The 19,338-nt window shown below is 35.5% G+C and overlaps 1 long non-coding RNA gene across 1 annotated transcript; it reads right to left on the bottom strand.

Annotated features, from left to right (window-relative positions):
- Window positions 1–12,896: 12,896 nt before the first annotated feature.
- LOC138809298 (uncharacterized) lies at window positions 12,897–18,817 on the bottom strand. The gene is made up of 3 exons (XR_011366780.1): window positions 18,754–18,817; window positions 16,633–16,757; window positions 12,897–13,022 (listed from the first exon to the last, which is right to left on the bottom strand). It is a non-coding gene; the product is annotated as an uncharacterized lncRNA (long non-coding RNA).
- Between the last annotated feature and the right edge of the window lie 521 nt (window positions 18,818–19,338).

Raw genomic sequence — 19,338 nt, 5'->3', positions numbered from 1 at the left:
AATGTGAACCAGTTCTGTATGTATCTATCTGCATGGAGATTTCACAAGCTACAAATTTGAATGGAAACCCTTTAAAACATACAAACAACACTGATAGCTTATATATGCAATGTGGTGAGTTATGTAAGGAGCACACTATCTATCTATCTATCTATCTATCTATCTATCTATCTATCTATCTATCTATCTATCTATCTATCTATCTGTCTGTCTGTCTATCTATTAAGGGTATGTATGTGAAAGAATACTAAACCTAACATATTAGTGTTACTTTTGTGAAAGAAGAGATTAACATCAGCATGGTGACAGTAAGCGGCTTCTAATTACAATTCCTCTTGGTCAATGTTATCCATTCCTTAGATCTGTTTCCTCCTTCCTTCCTTACCTTCAAGTTACACAGTTCATTTTTTTACGTATTGTACATTGAACATAATGACTACATTTGCTCCCCACAAATGGAATCTCACTGATTTTACTTATCCTTAATTTGCAGTTAGGTGGATTAATTTCTAAGACTATTAGCTATATTTTGTTTCAAATTCTTTGTTATGCACATAGATTTTAATAGAATACTTGTTTGTAATCCTTAGTAGTAGACCTTATTGGCATATAGCTGATTGAACTTTAATTTCTAAGCATGTTTTGGTTACATTCATCTTTTTCGTTGAAGGGTCAGCTGCACAGGTTTAGGTGAACAGAAGCAGAAGAAACAGAAGTGTATGTAGTTAATACTGCAAAATATACTAGCAGAACCAAGTTACACATGCAGCTGTTTGTGGAAAGTTCAACTAAGCAGAAGTAAGGAGAACACAAACCATTTAAATCACACTTAATTACTTTCCTAGCCACCTGAAAAATGGCCACTTGGTCTTGGTTCTCCGCTAATGGTTCCATCATAAGCAAGGAAGGTTCTTCACAGATACGATTGGATTAAAGATTTCCACTTAGAGAAGTACTGTGTGGGTTATCGGGGTAAGTCACTGATATCCTTTAGTGAGAGAGGCAGAGGAAGTTTTCCTATACACAGAGATAAGGAAGACATGAACATGGAAATGGGAGACTGGAATGATGTAACAGTAAGTCAAGGAATGTTAAGAGTCACCAGAAACTGGAATGGCTTTTGTTAAAGGAAGCAAAGTATTTAATACCTTTGTTTTAGGCCAGTGATGCTGATGTAAAACTTCTGGCTTCCAGCACTGTGAGAAAATACATTTCTGTCATTCTCACCCACTACCATAAATTCATTTGCCAACTCAGAAATTTTAATTTTCTAATACCCTAAAATTTTTAATCATTTTCAATAGCTAACAAATATACTATTAATAAGTAATTCTTCTGTAAGCTAAGCACGTTTGATTGAAATACAATATGGTTACAAAAATGACCAAATGTTTAAAAATTCTCTTCAAAGTTTATTAAGATATAATCTTTCACAATTTCATGAGTTAATTATATTGGAGCTGTCATCAATGAACTTAACTCAAAAATACTTTTAAAATCAAGAAAGTGACTTTTTCATCTTACCTTCAAATGCCTTTCTAATTTTCTGAAAAAAATTAAATCTTAATTAAAATATTCCCATGGCCAAGATTACCTAATACCCTGAAGAAATGAAGAGGTTTATAATGAAGGCAAGTCAGCTATAATATTTTTAAAATTACACCATATTAAATTTAGGGAGAAAAAGGTAGGGCCAAACTGATAATTATAAATATATATAATCATGCTACCAAATTAGTTTACTTGTTTTTAATTAGTAATTGTATGCCATCTGACTTTTAAATGGTTGTCCACCAAAATAATATTCTAGAGTTCTAAATTTAGTCTTGGCTTTTATATGTATCTTTTTGTTTTGTTTGTTTGTTTGGTCATGGGGCTTGAACTCTGGGCCTAGGTGCTATCCCTCAGCTCTTCAGCTCAAGGCAAGTGCTCTACCACTTGAGCCACAGAACCACTTCCGGTTTTCTTGTGGTTTATTGAAGAGGCTCATGGACTTTCCTGCCCGGGCTGGCTTTGCACCATGATCCTCAGATCTCAGCCTCCTGAGTAGCTAGAATGACGGGCATGAGCTAGTGGCTCCCGGCGGCATTTGTATGTATCTTAAAGAGAAAATTATGCTTTGTTTCATTGACTAACTTAAAAGCCTTTCTTACTTTAAATTAATTCTTTTTTTTTTAATTGTGAAAATACCATACAGAGGGGTTACAATTACATGAGCAAGGTAATGAGTACATGAGTACATTTCTTATCAAACATTGTTGCCTCCTCCTTTGTTTCCCCTTCCCATCCCTTCCCATTACCCCTCCCCCTCTCCTTCTACTTCCCCACAAAGTTGTAAAGTTCATTTTCGACATAACGACTTGTACATCTCATTTTTGCAATGGGTCCACCTGTATCCCTATTTAAATTATTTGTTTTTGCCCTTCCCCTCCACAAATTATACCAACATCAAATACAGTGAAAGCAGGGGTTATACTGTGGGGGGAGGGACATACAAAGCAACAAAGAAATCATCTTATAAATATGTTAGAAACAATCGCAAGAAAGAAAAACCATAGTCATATGAAGGTGCAGAAAATTATAAAGGGTATTCTTTTGCTTCTTCTTTTGTTTCCAGTTGTTTGTTTGAGATGTAGAAGAATACAATTGATTTGAGAGTTTCTGGATTGTTAGTCTTATTTTAGGTTCTTGTAGATTTTTATATGTAAACAATTATGATATTTGGAAATATAGTTTCATTTATTCCTTTCAATTATGAACATTTTTCTTTCTATATTTAATAGCTAGAACTTTTGTTCTTTGAACTTTGAGTTGCTAAGAATGGTAAGAGTGAACATTTGTTTTTGCCTTGTCTATTTAAAAAGAATACTTAGCCTTCATTATTAAGTATTGTCGGGTCTTCTTCCATCCACAAAAGACGATGGGATCCCAGGAAAGGTAAGTACACAGCTCACCCTCCCATAACCCCAGCCTCCCTTAGCCCAGGAGACAATTAGACTCAGCAGCTGGGAGTCAAGTCAAGCCGGAACTCGTTTATTAACACATAGCCAGCACTTTTTAAAGCAAAAGAGACCTGGTGGCCTGGGGAGGAAAAGGAGCCAACCAATCACTGTCAACCAATCACTGTCAACCAATCACTGTCAAGGTCACACCCTATCATGCCCCTAAGCTTCCACAGCTGTTTACTGCACTAAACGTGAACAAATCGGGCTCTGTCCACTCAACTCCCTCTCAGCACCATCTTTGCTGCCATGTGTCCCACAAAGTATGAAGTTAGCTTAAGGTTTTCTTGAAAATGCTTTAAAAAATAGTTTGATTATCTTTAAACAGTTTTATAAAGAGTTGCCATTTTACAAAGCAGTATATGCAAACACCAATGATTCCTGGTCACTGTCGCCCCTTTCAACAGTCTCACCTGCCCCTCCCGGTCCTCCCCTTCCCTTAACTTTTCTTAATTAGTCTTAGAATATACACTGAATTCTTGATTGCATTCTCCTCCCATTCTCTCTGCTTTCCCTTTATTCTTCTGCCCCTCTCTCTCTCTCCCCACATACCCACACCTCTTTTAAGTACCTGTTTCCTGGTGTTCATCATGTTGAACTTTGACCTTGCCTTTCTAAGGAATTACACTGATTTCTCCTTTGAATCTACCATATGTATACTGTATGTATACCAAATGTACACACATCTGTGTACACCTTCACATAACTTAATGTGTTTACTTATCAAGTTGAGAAAGTTTTCTCTCCCTAATAAACAGTTTTGACAGTAGTTGGGTTTTACTGTAGGGCCTAATGTTAAAGCACTTGAGTTACACTTTCAGCCCTCTTTGGCTTTTCTTGTTGTTGTTTTTTTTTTAATAGAGTCTTCATTTTTACCTGGGCTAGCCTAAACCAAGATCCTATTTATGCCTTCCTGCTGCAGAATAACAGGAACATCCTCATCAAACCCAGTTTTTTTTTTATTAGTGTAAATGGAGATCTCATGAACTTTTCTCTTGAGCTGGCCTCAAATTAGAGTTCTCTTGATTTCACCTTCCAAGCAATTAGATTTATAGTTGTCAGTCACCATGCCATACTCTCACTTCTTTGTATTCTGATGGATACTGAATTTCGCCAAATACTTAACCTTCAATTTCTTTAAACATACATTTCCTGTCAAGAAAATTCTTCTGTCAAGATGAAGTATTGAAATGATTAATTGTTAAATATTGAAGTAGCTCTGTTTAACTAGAATAAATTATAGTTATGATTATTTTTATACATTGCCACATTAAACTTACTAATATTTTGTTGAGAATCTTTCCTTCCCAATTTATTAGAGATATTTTTTTTATTGTGAAAATACTCTACAGAGGGGTTACAATTACATGGGCAAGATAGTGAGTACATTTCTTATCAAGCATTGTAGCCTCCTCCTTTGTTTACCCTTCCCATCCCTTCCCATCCTCCCTCCACTCCCCACTGAATCCTCCCCCTCCCCCAAGTTGTAAAGTTCGTTTTTGACATGGCAACTTGTACTTCTCATTGTTGCAACAGATCCACCTGTATCCTTATTTAAACGACTTGTTTTTCCCCTTCCCTTCCACAAATTATACCGACATCAAATACAGTGAAAGCAGGGGTTATACTGTGGGGGAGGGACATACAAAGCAACAAAGAAGTAATCTTATAATTGCGTTAGAAACAAATGCATGAAAGAAAAAAACATTTAAAATACATATCTTAGGGTTCATTTTCCTAACATCACATTATCTGACCTTTTCTGCTTGACTCATACATATACTAGATATCGCAAATAAGGGAAACCATGGGACCTATGTTTCTTTAGGCCTGGCTTACTTCACTTAATATAATTTTTTCCAAGTTTTTCCATTTCTTAACAAATGGGGCAATGTCATTCTTTCTGATGGAGGCATAGAATTCCATTGTGTATATATACCACATTTTCTTGATCCATTCCTCTACTGAGGGGCATCTGGGTTGGTTCCATATCTTAGCTATGGTAAATAATGCTGCAATAAACATTGTTGTGCTGGTAGCTTTAGTGTGGTCTTGTTTGTAAACATTTGGGTAAATGCCCAAAAGTGGGATTGCTGGGTCATAGGGGAGCTCTATGTGGAGTCTTTTGAGGAACCTCCATACTACTTTCCAAAGTGGTTGAACAAGTTTACACTCCCACCAACAATGCAGCATCTGTTGTTACTAGAGTTCTTGATTTTTGCCATTCTAACTGGGGTGAGGTGGTATCTCAATGTTGTTTTGATTTGCATTTCTTTTATGGCTAGGGAGGTTGAGCATTTCTTCATGTGTCTATTGGCCATCCTTCTTTCTTCTTCAGAGAAGTTTCTCTTTAAGTCATTAGCCCACTTAGTTTCTTTGAGGATTTGTTGTTGGAGGATTTAATTTTTTGAGTTCCAAGTATATTTTAGATATGAGACCCTTGTCCATTATATGGCTAGTGAAGATCTTCTCCCAATCCGTGGGCTTTCTATTGATCTTGCTAGCTATGTCCTTTGCCATGCAGAAGCTCTGCAACTTCATGCAATCCCATTTGTCCAACTTTTCTTTGATTTGTTGTGTTTCCGGGTCTCTATTAAGAAAATTTCGGCCTGCGCCAAGGAGACCTAGGGTTTTAGAGATATTTGTTTGTCTGTTATGTATGCTGTCATTGCTTGCTTTTGAAATCAGGGTTAATGTTTCACTAATTGAATTTAAAAATATTGATTTCTGTTTTATGTTCTGAAAGTAGGTAAGTAAAATTGGCATTTGTTTTTTAATGGCAAAATTCTACAGAAAAAAAATCTGGGCTTGAAATTTCTCTTTTTTTAGTAATCCTTTAAGTTATACATTTAATTGTTCAACAGCTGTAGTGTTGATTAGGTTGTCCATTTCCTCTTGACTGAGATATGGTAGTTTGTGGGATTTTAGGCATTGCCTCTTTTCTTCCAAGTTGTTTAATTAATGAGAATAGATTGTGTATAGTATCTTCTTGTTCTTTATTGCCTGCAGGATCAGCTATGGTATTCTCTGTCTCTATTTGATGGCCTGTGTGTTTTTTCTTTTTGTCTTTGTCAGTCTTACTAGATTTTTTAAAATCAATTTCAGAAATTCTCTTTTGAAGAAAACAGATTTTGTTTAATTTTTTTCTCTATTATTTTACAGTTTCACCGATTCCTCTTTTTTCAGTGTATCAGGGGCAACACTGGGAGTTGAAGTTAGGACCTCATGGATACTAAATAAGTGCTCAGGGCTTTTACCATGTAAAATGCATTCCCAGCTTTGATTCTGGTTCTTATATTTTTTTTTCTATTTTCTTATATGTATGTTGCTCTTGTTTTTATTTCTTTCTTATTCAAAACAACTTAATGTTGTGATTTTTTTCTATCAGTATAGCTTAAACTGGGTCCAAAAATTTGCTTGTATTTCTATAATTTAAATATTTTGAAATCTGAGAATGGATTATTTTAAATATATGTTTTTTTCTTTAAAAATTATCTTTAGGTAGTTGTACAAAGGGATTTTAAATTAATCCCAATTCATCACTATAATGCCTCTTGATCAATGTCACATCTTTCATTCTCTCACCTCCATTATATTTTAGTTACGAAGGGTTTAAGGTTTTTTTTTTTTTGCATTGATTCCCACTTTGAATTCATTACAGAGAGAACATTTGTATTATTTAAGTTATTTATTTCCTAGATATATTTTTATTGTCTTTAAGTAGTTGTACAAAGGAGCTGCTATTCAACAAAGCAATTTATGAATACAATGCATTTTTATCTCAATGTCACCCTTTCATCCTTCTCCCCTATCCTGCCAAACCCTATCCCATCCCTCAATTTTGTACTTTCTTTTTCAAATGTGTTTTTATTATCTTTGAGTAGCTATACAAAGGAGTTGCTATTCAACAAAGCAATTTATGAATGTAATGCATCTTGATCAGTGTCACCCCTTCAGCATTCTAACTCATCTCTCTTGACCCACCAATTCCCTTTCTTTTCATAGGATATACATTGGTATCTTGACAGCATCTTCTTTCCCATCTCCTCTTCATTAAGATATCCCACTCAGCACCCCCTTTCAAATACCTTTCAAGTGCCTATTTCCTGGTATCTGTTTTGTTGAATTTTGCCTTTCTAAGGTATTACACTGTTTGAGTTCTCCCTTGAATCTACCATATTTCAGTTAATACTTTATATAATTAACTTTTCAGTTAATAATTATACAATGTATTTACTTATATAAGCTAATTGTAGCTTCTACTTATGTCTCTCTGGGTCTGACTTACCTCATGTAGCACATTTTTTTCCAGGTTTTTCCATTTCTTTAAATATAATACACTATCATTGTTTTTCATGGATGATTAACATTCCATTGTGTATATCTACTACAATTTTTTCTTGATACATTTGTCTATTGAGGGGCATCTGGCCTTCTTCCATACCTTAACTATAATGATTGTGCTGCAGTGGACATGATTGTGCTGGTGGCTTTACTGTAGCCTGGTTTGTAATCTTTGGGATAAATGCCTAGCAGTGGAATTGCTGTATCATGGATAGAATAATTCTGTTTAGTTTCCGAGGAATTTTCGTATTGTTTTCCAGAGTGGTTGAACAAGTTTATATTCTTACCAACAATGTGTTAGGCTTACTTTTGTCTTATGGACCAGGGTATGATCTATCTTGGTGAATGTTATAGGCATTAGAAAATAATGTATATTCTAATGTCTTAAAAAGTTGGTTTCTGTTGTATTATTCCTTTGTACTGATTTGCTCAGCTTTTTCACTCTTTTGTGTCATGGCTTGCACTCTACCAGTTAAGCCATGCTTTTACTTTTGGCCATTTGCTGGTTAATTGGAAATAAGTATCTCTCAAATTTGATTGCCTGAGTGGGCTCCTCTTCTTCTTCCCTCTCTTCTTCTTCCTCCTCCTCCTCCTCCTCCTCTTCTTCTTCCTCTTCTTCTTTCTTCTTTTTTCCTTCTTCCTTCTCCCTTCCTTTTTTGTGCTGGTCCTGGGGTTTGAACTCACAACCTATTCTCTGTCCTTGAGCTTTTTTGTTTGTTTGTTTTGTCGGTCGTGGGGCTTGAACTCTGGGCTTTGGCGTTGTCCCTCAGCTCTTCAGCTCAAGGCGAGCGCTCTACCACTTGAGCTACAGCGCCACTTCCTGTCCTTGAGCTTTTTTGGTCAAGGCTAGTGCTTTACCACTTGGTCCACAGCTATGCTTTCAGCTTTTTTGGTGGTTAATTGGAGATAAGAATTCTGTGAAGGCTGTGTTTGAACTATAATCCTCAATCTTAATCTCTTCAGTAGCTAGGATTATAGGTATGAGCCACTGGCTCCCAGCCCAATATAGTTCTTTTTAGTATTATGGGCTAATGTAAAACTTTAAGGGATTTTTCATAAAATGAATGATTTTAGGGGTTTCTATGTACACTAAAGGCTGGGTGGTTGATTGTCTTGTACTGTATTTTTAAACAAAATATTTTTCCCATTTAAGAGCAAAGCAAAAGGACAACAGCTAAGAAAGGAAACCAAATAAAAAGGCAGTTACCATGGAGCCCTCAACATTAGGCTTGAAAAAGAAAGAAGGGTTTTCAATTCTATAAGAAGAAAAGAAATAAAACAGGATGGAGAAACCGTTGCTAACACATTACTTTATAAATCTACCATTGGAACTGTAAACATAGGTTTCACAGTGGATTTTGTACTTTTACAGCTGCTCTCTGATAATCTAAGACAAAAATTAATCCTTTATAGCTCCTAATTATCTGTGTTAGAGCTTATTAAAGATATCAATTCTATTTTAATATGTGTTGTTTTAATATGTGTCAATATGGGTTGTCCTTGGGAAAATATATTTAAAATTCATCTATGAAGTCATCTTTATAAGATAAATTTTGATGCAGCTTATAATTAAGGCAAAGATTGGACTTTCAGGAAATATATGCTATCAACTTTTCCAGGGACCAGGGCATAATTTTTTCATAGATATGAAGATACAAATAAGTTTATATTGCCAGTTTTATGAGCTCAGGAATCAAGGTAAAGATTTACAAGTGGGTAAATCCTTTATGCTATCAACATCATTGGTTAACATTTCAACTGTAGATAGGAGATTAGCCTTTAGACTTGATTAGCCTTATAAATTGATAATCAAAAGTGCACCAATTAATAATGACTGAAGTCTTCTTGTGGTGACTAAGTCTTGTTCAATGTTATGAGAGTGATTTGTTGTTTATGTTTTGAGAGCTCACTTCTCTACATCATGGAGAAAGGTAAGAGAGGCTATATAAAGAGTTAGAGCCTTATCTACAAGAATTGATTGAAGCAGTGTATACTTTTCCAGGCATATTTTTACCCTTAATTTCTGATAAATCACTCTCAATATTAAAAATAACTTATCCTTACATTGATGAAAATGAACTACACAACTGGTGGGTAGAGATGAGAGGGAGGGAATGAGAGAGAATGAAGGAACAGATGACACTATACAAAAGGAAATGTACTCATTACCTGAGGCATGTCAATGTAACTCTTCCACATATCACCTCTATAATAACAATAAAGTAAATTCGAAAAAAAAGTTACCCTCAATTTAATTTGAATTTATCCTTTATCATTAAAACTCCCAGTTTTTCAGAATCAAAATGATCTATTTTGTAAGGTTTTTTCTAGAGAAAAACTTGAGATGGTGCTGGAGAATAAGTTTTTTTCTATTTTGTTTTCTTTTTTGGGGGGGAGAGGGGCCTGAACTCTGGGCCTGGGCGCTGTCCCACAGCTCTTCAGCTCAAGGGTAGCGCTCTACCACCTGAGCCACAATGCCACTTCCGGCTTTTTTTTCTGCTTATGTGGTGCTGAGGAATCGAACTCAGGGCCTCATGTATGCAAGGCAAGTGCTCTACCACTGAGCCACCTTCCCAGCCCCTTCTATTTTGTTTTCTGGTAACAGAGTGGTGTGCCTGTATCTAGGTGTCCATCTGAATGTTTCCTCTTTCTCTCTCTTCCTTTCTCCCTCCCTCTTCCCTCTTCCCTCTATCACTGTCTCTCTTTCTCCAACAAAAAAACCTCACGGTTTCTAGATGAGGGGATGGCAGAGTGCAAATTATAACATAGGTTAGACTTCTACTGTGTAATGGCTACCATGAAATTTGACTTACTTCATTTCACAACACAGATTCCCGCCCCCCTTTTTTTTGTAGATAAGACAGGGATTGCTCTCCTTTCTTCTGTTCTCAAGTTTTGGGTGTGATCATATCAAAATACATCATCACAGTAAAAAGCCACTTCTATAAAGATATTTCTGCTTTAGTTTGGATAAAGCTCTGAAGCCCTATTTTCTGCAAAACACAGAATTGTAAATATTATACAATATTACATTTTGGGGGGCAATGTAGATACTAACAGGTGTTAAGAGTTCTTGTCTTCCCTAAAGGATCACTAAGTCAAGTCAATACGATGTTGACTTTGCAGGTACTGCTGTGGTTTCCCTGAGCAACAGAAATTGCAAATGGAGTGGGATGACTCAAGGGGAGAAGAATGCTATTTTCCCAGGGTTTCTCATTCATCCAAGGCCCTGCATTTATGAGTAAATTATATTCTGTGAGTTCTTTTGCCAATAAGTAGCTTTGCATTTGGAAATCTTCGTTCATTTAAACAATGTTAGCAACTGAAATAAGCCACAAAGTGGAGAGACCCTAGAACTAACTATTCTTTTGAAGATAAAACACAGATTTGAACACAGTTTCTAGTGTAGGGAACATGCTTTTAATTTGTAGACAAAGGGAGAAAATGATGCTATCACCATGTTATCAGTCTTCATGTGCCATTCATTTTTCCAAGTCAGACCTTCACAGTCTCTTTCTTCTCCAGCCATGTCCTCAATTTAGTTGGAAGAAATTGGATAGATCAGCCATCAGCAACTCATAGGCTGTTCAGACATCTGAACACGGGGATTTTGGAAGACAAGCACAAGAATTTCACAAAATTTCATGGCTAAGCTTAAGTAAAATTAGTTTGATTCCTTCTCACAGAATTTCCCCTATTCATCTTCATAGCTTTTGTGCATGGTAAAATACAGTATTGTTAAAGAAATTCTCAATTCATTTAAGTGGTTAAAAACTTGTAATGAGAGGTAAACTCCTCTGATTGACATCACACTTCAAATTGTGGCAGATATATGAAGATATGCCATGCTGGTGTGTGTGGGGGTGGCAGGGTGGGGGGTGAGTGTGGATGCGTGAGCGCTCACGCATGCGCCAGTGGTTTTTATTTTTCAATATGGTTGATGGCCATTTGGCAATTTTGATTATCTTAATAAGGCAATAGAGGTAGAGAATGCCACTGACATCCATTCGGTTGAAGCTCAGGCATTGGCAAAGTAGTTCCATGCACAGGACAGCCCCTCACAACAAAGTATTATCTCATCAAGTGTCAGTAGTGCTACAGTTGATGAGCCTTGGTCTATAAGATTTAATATGCTAAAATTTCATTTCAATACCCAAGACAAAATGAGACCAGCTGCATTACTTATACAAAAAGATATGTCACTTTGTGGAAATAGAAAAGTTTTTGTTTATTTATTTTATTTATATATATATTATTGTGAAAATACTGTACAGAGGGGTTACAATTACATGGGCAAGATAATGAGTACATTTCTTATCAAGCATTTTAGCCTCTTCCTTTCTTTCCCCTTCTCATCCCTTCCCATCCTCCACACCCCCCCAATCCTTTCCACTCCCCCCCCCCAAAGTTGTAAAGTTCGTTTTCGACATAACGACTTGTACATCTCATTGTTGCAATGGGTCCACCTGTATCCCTATTTAAACGATTTGTTTTTCCCCTTCCCCTCCACAAATTATACTGACATCAAATACAGTGAAAGCAGGGGTTATACTGTGGGGGAGGGACATACAAAGCAACAAAGAAATAATCTTATAAATGTGTTAGAAACAATCGCATGAAAGAAAAAAAAACATTTGAGTACATGTCTTAGGGTTCATTTCCCTAATATCACCATATCTGATCTTTTCTGTTTGACTCAGACATATACTAGATATTGCAAGTAAGGGAAATCATGGGACCTATGTTTCATTGGGCCTGGCTTACTTCACTTAATATAATTTTTTCCAAGTCTTTCCATTTCTTAACAAATGGGGCAATGTCATTTTTTCTGATGGAGGCATAGAATTCCATTGTGTATATATACCACATTTTCTTGATCCATTCATCTACTGAGGGGCATCTGGGTTGGTTCCATATCTTAGCTATGGTAAATAGTGCTGCAATAAACATAGTCGTGCTGGTAGCTTTAGTGTGGTCTTGTTTGTAAACATTTGGATAAATGCCCAAAAGTGGGATTGCTGGGTCATAGGGGAGCTCTATGTGGAGTCTTTTGAGGAACCTCCATACTACTTTCCAAAGTGGTTGAACAAGTTTACACTCCCACCAACAATGAAGTAAGGTTCCCTTCTGTCCACATTCCTTCCAGCATCTGTTGTTATTAGAGTTCTTGATTTTAGCCATTCTAACTGGAGTAAGGTGGTATCTCAATGTTGTTTTGATTTGCATTTCTTTTATGACTAGGGAGGTTGAGCATTTCTTCATGTGTCTATTGGCCATCCTTCTTTACTAGCCATACAATGGACAAGGGTCTCATATCTAAAATATACCTGGAACTCAAAAAATTAAATCCCCCAACAACAAATCCTCAAAAAAACAACTGCCCAATAAATAAGTGGGCTAAAGATTTAAAGAGAAACTTCTCTGAAGAGGAAAGGAAATAGAAAAGTTTTAAGAGTAGTGTCTCTCTAAGTATTCCAGGACAATTTCTAAGATAATGATAGCGTAGCCCTCACCATTATATCAAAACAGCATAGACCAGACAGCTTGAAGTATGGAAACCAATTTTTTTTACAGTATTGGAGACTGGAATTCTGAGATTAGGGTACGGGGATGCTCAGGTTTTGGTGAGGCTCTCTTCTCAGCTTGGCAGGGGGCTCCTTGCTGATCCTCATGTGGCTGAGAGGGATAGGGAAGGAGAGTTAATTCTAATGTTTCTTATTGTAAATGTATTAATCCCATCACAAAGGCCTCAATTTTATGTAGACCTAATAGCTCAAAGGCTCCATGTTTATTTAATATTATCACATATATTAGATGTCTGTAACATCTGAAACTGGGTAGGGGTTGGGGGAGGGTGCACACAGTGTAACCTGCAATAAGGGGTTTATTCCCAAGAAAACATATATTAAAAATACATTGCTTTAAAGAATTGGCAGGTATTGCAGATGTAAAAGAAATGTTAAATACTGCGATATCATTTTCCCCTCAGTAATTACTTACATATTGATTGTCTATTACAATTTTCCCCAGAGTTTCTTGTGAGGATCTCTTTAGCTGTATGTTTCCACACCTTGTGAAATTAAGTAATACTGTTATCAATATGACCGTATTTCCAAAATTTGCTGCCTTTCTTTCCAACTTAGTTAAAAGAAATAGTCTATTTTGGTAACTGGTTTGAGAATGTCAATTGACCTATATACTTTTGAAACATTGAAAAAGAGAATTAGATATTCATACAAAATAAAATCAACAGTTCATTGCCAGCATTTTTGTGACATAGATGTCATGGATATTCATTCAAATTTATTTTTTTCTTTTCTTTGATCCTTTCTACTTTTGCCTGAATTTGCTTAGTTTGTGGCTAGTAATTAAATCATTGTACTTGAAGACTTGTTATAAAAGGCTTACATTAGTACCTGATTTTCTTCACAACAGTGATCACTTTGCAATTTAGATGAATGGCAAGACTAGAAACAAACAGCAGACCTCTCCCGGCTACAAAAATCAATAGTCTTCTTGTGACCCCTCATTAGCATTAATGAACTTAAATAATTTTTTGAGAATTTTGCTATAGTAATTCAATCCTATAAAATCACGTGTAATCACTATTTGAAATCAAACTATAATTTTTTCAAAACATATGAACAACAAGAATATTTCCTGCAATATTTTTCAAATAGTGCATTTGCATTTTGTTGATTTATACTGTTGGTAATTATTCCTAGTTAAGGATTTGGTTGTGAAACCAGATGACATTCCTCAAAACCCTTACATCTTCAACTCACAATAAAATGGTCTAGACTATAGAATAATTTGCATTATGCTTCTTGGACATATGTGTGTCTATTCTGAAACTGTTGTTTTTTAAAGTGATACCTTGATATACTTAGGTTTTTCAGTTTTAAAGGGTTCCTAAAATCATAGTTCTAGAACAATGAGAAAGAATTTGGAATCACTGGGTCCTGTTTCATCATTTACTATGTCACCTAAATTGAAATCATTTTGTGTCTACTACTATTTAAAGTAAACAATGCTCCAGGAACCCCGTGTTCCTACAGCATGCTCACTACTCCAGGGATGCGGCCAAGCTTCTTGTACCCCATTTTCACTCCTGTATGTCTTTTAGCAACTCTCAGGATTGATTACTAACCTAGTAGCACAAAATCAGGTTTTTTTGGTTTGTTTGTTTTTTGCAGTACTGGGATTAAACCCAGAGCTTTGTGCTTGCTAAGCAGTTACTGCACTACTGAGTCATACCTTCAGCCCTTTTGTTTGCTGGGAAGAGATGTTTAATTTTTTTTCCTGGAGATATCTAGTATAGACTGGATTCCATTGGTGTAATTGTTATAAAGGAAATTGATATGATTTTAATGTTTGGATATCAAGTTTAGAGTATTGACTGTATGCTTAATAACTTTATGGTTCTTCAAATTTTCAGAGGATGTCTTTTTTTCTCTCAAGTGTATTAACAGCTCTCATAGTAGTATGTCCCATTCAATTGAATTGAGCTATGTGGGAACCTATATAACCTATATAACTATCCATTTTGCTTTTATTTCTTTGATTATATGCTCCCAGGTGGTCAGATTGCTGCATGTCATAGTCAAAGACAAGTGGAAGAAGTGGGCATGGCCACAGCTAGTCACAAGGACTTGAAGTTTAAATTTCTATTATTTATCTTGCTTATCAGAAGTCATACCTCAGCATTTAGGGCCCATGCATTTCTTAGGGTCCAGGAGCTACTAGCAAAGGTTGTGTCCTGAAAGAACAAGGTGAGAACCAAGCTTCTTTCCTCAAGGATTCCCAGGTATTGGCATTCCTGCTCTGTGGGATGGGAAGGTGTAAAACCCATGAGGAAGGTCTGGACTATCTATAGCTTTGAGATGCTCTTCCTGGGGACCCTGATTTGACTTTGGCACATATGTCTCCATGATCATAACACTGCACTTTTGGATATCTGGGAGGACACTCTGTCTTTTAAAGCCTCCTTAGAAAGAAAGGAGCTAGATGAAGTAAAGCAAGTTAGTTATTGAACTGGATCAGGGGATAGGACGCTATTATTGAAGGAAGAGGTAGGAAGATTATGTTATGCAGATTGTAACAGGAGGAAAATTTCATAAGTAAAGTGTATTAGATTCATGATGTGTTCATGATGCATTTTAGAGGATTAAAATACTGCCAATTTTGAGATGTGCCTCTATTTTATTTGCCTTTAAGTTAAAAAAATAGTTGGTAATTAAACTATGATACAATGTTCTGTTTCATAATAAAATAATCCAATGAAATGATGATTTCTTGAAGTTTCTTTTATCCATTTTGAGGAATTTAGCAATTTCTCCAGTCTTCAATTACATTGTTTCTTGTATTACAGTCAGTATTAATCTGTGGCTTAGTAGCAAAACACAATTTACCTATGTGTAGGTAGTTTCTTTCCATATTCCTATAAAGTAATCAGTTGCTGTTATGTAAAAACCTAAACAATTAGTTATTTCTCCATCAACAAATATTTGCTTTATTATTTTATACCCACTCCATTTCTATGCTGTTTGAAAATGTGTTTTTTGTTGAAATATTGAATTACAAAATAATTATTTTGAAGACATTTTAAGTAGCCAGTAAAGTTGGCAATTGTTAAGATGAAAAACTGAATAGCTATGGCCATGTTTGTGCACAAAGAGTGACAACTGCCATGTGTCTATTACCAGCTAGCCATGATCTTAGGACACCATTGACTACTAGGAGAACCTAATTTATCAAACTTGTCAAAATGTGATAAACATGTAAGTCTTAGAAATAATGAAATAGGATGGCTGATTTGAAGAAATGAGTTCTGTAGTCCATAAGTTTGGAAACTTGATTGACCACAATTATGCAAGTTTCTTTTGAATGTTGGCCTTTGTAGCAACTTTAATATGCTTATATGGATTACTAGTCTTCTAGGGTGCAGTGTTTGACAACTTTAATTGCCCATGGGTATTTTTTTAAAGTTTCATCTTTTTGGACTACTGATTTGAAGTAAATAGTTTGGCAAATGCCAGTGTAGAGAAAAAAGAGCCAAAAGCTCTTGTTTTTGACAGTAAGTTGTTGTACAGAAGTCAAAAGTACAGACTAACAAGTGGGATTTTAGTTTGTGATGAAGGCATTGTGGAAGTTCTGAAGATATTGTGTGGACAGAGCAGTGTGGATAAAGACAGATCGTCTGTGTTAAGGGAAATGGTGAAGTGGAGTGAATTAGTACAAGCTATCATTCTGAGAAACTGGCAGTGAGAAATGGAGGAACACATACCTGCTTCCTAGTGCACTATATGTTTGTATGATTTCTCATAGAGAGGTTCTGCTGGGCTGAGAGGGATACTACTATCCTTTCTGTCAGGTTCTTTGGGTCTTGGAATGCATAAGAAACTTCAAAAGCTGTAAGAATATTATCATACTTCAAATTTTAACTAAAATAATAGCAAATATACTCTTAGGATCTAAGATCTCTGTACAAATGATCACTAAATGAAAGTAGACAAAAATCTATTCCAATTGTGTGTATATGGCCTTTTCCCCTCTATTTTTTTGGTTCACTTTCATAACATTTCTATATGGGTTTCATATATAAGTTATGCTAATTTGCAGATAATGTACACCTGAAAGGTATGTATTGGTTAGTATGCACCCACCTGAATCCCTGGAAAAATCTTTATGAGTATGGTGAAGAAGGCGTTATGAGAATTGAAGACAATGAAAATTTCTAATTAACAAAGTAGTTCAGGGCTGGGAAGATAGCTTAGTGGTAGAGTGCTTGCCTAGCATGCATGAAGCCCTAGGTTCGATTTCTCAGTACCACCTGTACATAAAAAGCTAGAAGTGATGCTGTGGCTCAAGTGGCAGAGTGTTAGCCTTGAGCAAAAGAAGCCCAAGGACAGTGCCCAGGCCCTGAGTTCAAGCCCCAGGACTGGCAAAAAAAAATAGTTCAAAAAAGGAAGCTATAATGTATATTTATTTTAGAAAAAAGTATTGGTATTTACATCTTATACTTGCATTTTCTTGATTTATCATTTGTAATTCAAGTATTCTTATCATTGGGTTTGAGCTGGCCAGCCAAGTTCTTAGATATTAATTTTAACTCACTATTGAATAATAACCTGTCCTGTATACTTCCACAATGTGATAAAAAGTGGACATGAAAATGCTTTGAGTTTGAGACTAGTAAGTAGAAGAAATTCCATTTCAATTTCAAGAAATTCACCTTTTAGGAGTTTCATCATAATATGAGTTATAATATCAAATTACAAAATAAGTAGTAATGTAAAAGTGAATAATTAAACACACACATGACATATTTGTCATAGAGAAAAATAGCAAGCAACAGATGGGAAATGCCAAAAGTTCATTTAATATGAATTTAATGCTGGTGGCTAGCAGCATTAATCCTAGTTACTTGGGAGACTGAGATCTGGAGGACTGAGCCTAGGCATGCATACAAAAATAGCTATAACACACTATATGTAGTATATACAAAATGACTGTTTAAACAAATTAAATAAATGTGAAAATGAGGAAAATGTCAATAAATACTCTCTTGGGTAGTAGAAATCAGAGTGATTTTAAAATTGTATTTTGTAGTCTCTGCGTTTTCTTACACTGCATGCATACTATTATAATTGCTAAATATTTTCTGAAATTCTTCTCAATGCCAGCACTGGGGCTTGAACCTAGCATTTACAGTCTTGCTTTGCTTTTTCATTCGTGTGGAAACTCTACCACTTGAGTCATGGCTCCATCTCCAGTTTTTCTGGTTAATAGAGGTAAGAATCTTTGGGCTTTGTTTGTACAAACTAGAAAGTACAAGTTTCAACCTTAATCCTCCGATCTTGGCTAAAATTCTGAGTAGTTATGATTATAGGAGTGAGCTACTAGTGCCTGGCTGAAATATTTCTGCAAGAAAGAAAGAATACAAATATTCAAGCATGACACCTGAGATTTTAGAAATTTCACATAAATAATAAAAATTTTAATGTAGAGATGGGATTGTTTTGACCAAAGAAAACACATATGGAACAAGATTTATACACAGAACAGTAGTAAAAATAATGCTATCATATGAATGCCACTTAGCTAATTCCAATTTCTACTCTTTAAGTTCTTTCAATAACAGAAAATAATTTTCAAAGAGGTGAGTTCAACTAAAACTCAACAAAATGAAAGTATAAAAAAAATCTACTGAACTGAGCCATCATGAAAAGTTCAGCCAGCAACTGAAAATTTGTCACACATATCCCCTTAATATGCTTGCAGCAAAAATTAGAATGCACTGAAAACTTCAAATACTGTGCCAAGGAGTCAGTTGTTCATTCCACCACAATTTTGGTGTCACTGCAAGAAAGTATCACCTTCTGAAAATAGTCCCCAAGATGTTTACCTTCTGTGCTTCTGCTTCACCTGCCCTAGCAACCATGTCTTTCCTTTTTCACTCATTGTCGTTGTTGAGAGAAGTTCTAATCAGTGAATTAGTGCTCTTTGTGGCTAGTGTTCTGAGTTCTCAGGTTATAAGTATTCCATAGGGTCTTTATGATGTGTCTTACACTAAATTATGTAACATTATGCTAATATGGGAAGAATCATTTACGTACTGAAGAATCAAGAAAATATGAAAATGGATCAGGAAGATTTAGTCTACAAAAGAAACTTCTATAAATGAAGAATATAATTGAGTTTATAAGTTTAACAGACGAGACACAAAAGAAAAGATAATTTAGAGATCTCTCATGCTTACAGCTTAAGTAATTTAGACTAACCAATGCATCAAAGAAAATTGATAAAAGCTAGATAAATTATTTTTATAAATGTATCTGCTTGAAGTCATTGAAAAAATAGTAGGTAAAGATTCCCACATCAAAAATGGGAAGAAGACTTTCCTGAGTATCTGATTTCATGCTGGATGCCTTCTGGGCCCCTTGATTCAGCTTGCAATGTTCTCTGTATATCTGAGAAAATGATTATGTGT

Source organism: Dipodomys merriami, unplaced genomic scaffold (genome assembly GCF_024711535.1).
Source record: "Dipodomys merriami isolate MVZ:Mamm:240054 unplaced genomic scaffold, mDipMer1.0.p SCAF_49, whole genome shotgun sequence".
NCBI lineage: Eukaryota > Metazoa > Chordata > Mammalia > Rodentia > Heteromyidae > Dipodomys > Dipodomys merriami.
Note: the sequence above shows the minus strand (reverse complement) of the source record. Positions and strands in the feature narration are given on the sequence as shown.